Raw genomic sequence first — 4,200 nt, forward strand, 5'->3', positions numbered from 1 at the left:
GCATCACAAACATTTCATTCTACGCACGTTTTACTTCACTTAAATGAAAAAACAGTGCACTTTAAGAATAGATCACAAACACTTTACTCTAGGAATGTAATATTTCACTTTTAGAACATTTTACTTCACTGAAATGAAAAAAAATAGATCACTATAAGCACGAATCACAAACACTTCACTCTAAGCACGAATCACAAACACTTTACTCTAACCATGTGATACTTCACTCTAAGCACATTTTACTTCACTAAGATGAAAAAACATATCACTGATAACATGCATCACAAAGACACAAACAATTCACTGTAACCATGGAATACTTCACTCTAAGCGCGTTTTACTTCACTGAAACGAAAAAATAGTGCACTATAAGCATGGATCACAAACACTTCACCCTAACCATGAAATACTTCACTTAAGCACATTTTACTTCACTGAGATGAAAAAACATATCACTGATAACATGCATCACTAACACTTCACTCTAATAACATGCATCACTAACACTTCACTCTAACCATGGAATACTTCACTTTAAACGCGTTTTACTTCACTGGAATTAAAAAACAGTGCACTTTAAGAATGGATCACATACACTTCACTCTAAGAATGGACTACTTCACTTTAAGCACATTTTACTTCACTGAGATGAAAAAACATATCACTGATAACATGCATCACAAACACTTCACTCTAACCATGGAATACTTCATTCTAAGCGCGTTTTACTTCACTGGAATGAAAAAATAGTGCACTATAAGCATGGATCAAAAACACTTCACTCTAACCATGAAATATTTCATTTTAAGCACATTTTACTTCACTGATAACATGTATCACAAACACTTCACTTTAACCATGAAATACTTCATTCTACGCACGTTTTACTTCACTGGAATTAAAAAACAGTGCACTTTAAGAATTGATCACATACACTTCACTCTAAGAATGGAATACTTCACTTTAAGCACATTTTACTTCACTGAGATGAAAAAACATATCACTGATAAAATGCATCACAAACACTTCACTCTAACCATGAAATACTTCACTCTAAGCGCGATTTACTTCACTGGAATGAAAAAACAATGCATTATAAGCATGGATCACAAACACTTCACTCTAACCATGGAATACTTCACTTTAACCACATTTTACTTCATTGAGATGAAAAAACATATCACTGATAACATGCATCACAAACACTTCATTCCAACCATGAAATACTTCATTTTAAGCACATTTTACTTCACTGAAATGAAAAAACAATGCACTATAAGCAGGGATCACAAACACTTCACTCTAAGCATGTAATACTTCACTCTAAGCACATTTTACTTCACTGAAATGAAAAAACAGTGTACAATAAGCATTGATCACAAATACTTCACTCTAACCATGGTTATAAAAGTTTTGAATTTCCACATTCATTTTTAAAAATATTTTGGGTCAATCCAGATATATATCTCAAAATTTGAATTTTCAAATCAATTTGGATTAAGCAAAATCGAAATGCTTAACCTTATAGAAAATCAAATAAAAGTAAGATTAGAAACGACCACAAATATAAAAAAATGATTGAAAATAGTTTTCAATCACCGCCTTCAACGTGACATGAACACTGGAGGAAAACGCGACGGAGCTTGTCGATAAATGGCAACACATCGCCGACAAGGTCGTCGAGAATCTCCTCCTCAGACTATTCCTAAACCCTACCAACCCTCCGGCGACCGGAAACCTAACAGTCGCCGCCTCATTCACGTCGTTGTACCTTGGTAGGGTCCACGACCTCCTCCCTATAGTGGAAGAGCAGTTTCCCGAGCTGGGATTGACCGAAGATGATTGCATGGAGATGAGTTGGGTGGAATCCCTTCTCTTCTTTGCTAATGTTGATGGCGACTAGGAATGGAGGAAACATGATGAAAAATAGAGGTCACAGTGGTGGAACTCGACGTATTCGACGGAGGGAGAATAGAGAATAGACGGTGGGAAATGAAATGTTCAAATGAGGGAAAGAGAAGACCCTTCTCATTTTAATTCAGTAATATGACCAATATACCCCTGAGTGAACTAAATATTCATATAGTAATTCAAAACTTGAATATAATGCTAGAATTCTAAAAGTAATCTTAGCCCTTGATTTCTTTATCTTGTGGCTGAGATTTGTTCTCTAGTTATATACTTAAGGGGCATTTGCCCCATATCACTACTCTATTTTTACTTTTATATCTATTTAATTAAATTAAACTCCCAATTTGACTTATAGTTAGCTTTTACTTTAATGCTCTTATTTACATTCTTATTTCTTTTCCCATGTGTACTATTCAAGAGATAACACAATTATCATCTAATGTCAAGTTTCATCGCTGAATAGGTTGATAGTACTAATTTATCAGAAATCATTTACATAACACATCGTAATTATTAGTCTAATGGGCCTTCAATCTATGGACATTGGCATTAATTAGACTTCTCTTCAATACAAGTTAAATGACGGTCTCTATTCTATACTACGCCTTTTTATTTTAGGATTTAACGGTATTTTTACGATACGTACAACATTTCAAAATACAACTTGCATACTATTGCAACTTTTCAAGAATGAGAATTCTGAAAATGAGGTGAATTATAGTACCTGTTACAAAAATATAAAATGAATGTTGGAACTTGGAAGTATAATTTATTTTATTGAACGAGCAATATTGGAATTAGGGACGACGAAATACTAATGCTTCTTCCATCTAATTTCGTATTAGCGGCAAACAATGATATAATCCGTATAGATTAGGTGAAGTTTTAGTAAGAAAAAGACAAGAGCGTGGGTAGCCCCCCACGTGGCTTTAGTACTAATATTTGATTGCCGACTTTGATGTTGGGAAAGCATGTGGGGACTGATTGGAGCATTGACTATATTTTTATGAAATCAAAGATTGATAGCTATTAGTCTAAGCAAGCCCCACATGCCATCTCATTTTGATTGACTATTCAACATTTATTTAATCAAAACTCTCATTTTTTAGCTTTTCATTCCACACAATGTAAGAGCTTGATAAATCAATAAAGAAAACAAATAAGGTTGATTATAATTATTGGAATACTTATTGGCTTAATACTCCACCCAAGGTTGATTATAAATATTGGAATACTTATCGGCTTAATACTCCATCCATTTTGGGTTCGGCATGGATTTTAAAGCAAAATTGATAAATTAAGAGAAATATAGAGAGAAAAAAGTAAATAAAGTGTTGTTAGTGGAGAATTGGTTTCATCTCAATAGGAGAAAAGACTTTCTATAATTTGAAAGTGTATATTTTTGTGGAACAGACTAAAAGAAAAAAGTGCATATAAAATGGATGGAGTAATATACACGGGGGAGTACTTATATAGGCTAAAGATATTGGTAATAGTATGTCCTTTTAGCATACGTTTGCTAAATAGACCATGTCTAAAACTCTCATATTTTATATTTGAATCGATCATTGTAAACTTGTGATGTTATCCATTACTTTACGAATAAATGTATAAACAAGTTTATTACGAAAGTAATACTCCTCCCGTCCGCGAATAAGAGTCTCGTTTTTTCATTTTAGTCCGTTCGCGAATAAAAGTCCTGGTCACTTATACCATAAATGGTAATAGGGTCTCACCTTCCACTAATCCATACCACTCACATTTCATTTAAAACTAATATATATAAATGAGATCTCTATTCCACTAACTTTTATCCATCCATTTTTCTTTACATTTCTTAAAACTCGTGCCGCCAAAAAATGAGACTCTTAATGGCGGACGGATCGAGTACTAACTATATAAACAAAAATGGGCTAAAGATTAAAATGATTTCATTTATTCAATTATTTGAAAATATAGGGGTCTTTACATTGACTAACATGACATTACAAAAAATTCGCATTTAACCAGCGGAATAATAAATAATTCTAGCTATTTCATGGCCAAAAATTGATGTGAATTTGATACATTTAGATGTCGTTATTTGAGTATTATTCAATTCTTTTTCACGTAATGAAAGTCGTTAAATTACTTTCACAATTTATAATTTTTTTTGTTCTTGCAAGGCAAATAATACAAATTGAATTTCTAAAACTCAAATTTTAAGGGTCTGTTTGGTTCGCTGAAATGGAATTATAATTTATGGAATAGAATTGGAATAAATTGATTCATTTCAATTCGAAATCTTAT

This window comes from Salvia hispanica, chromosome 5, assembly GCF_023119035.1.
Source record: "Salvia hispanica cultivar TCC Black 2014 chromosome 5, UniMelb_Shisp_WGS_1.0, whole genome shotgun sequence".
Lineage (NCBI taxonomy): Eukaryota > Viridiplantae > Streptophyta > Magnoliopsida > Lamiales > Lamiaceae > Salvia > Salvia hispanica.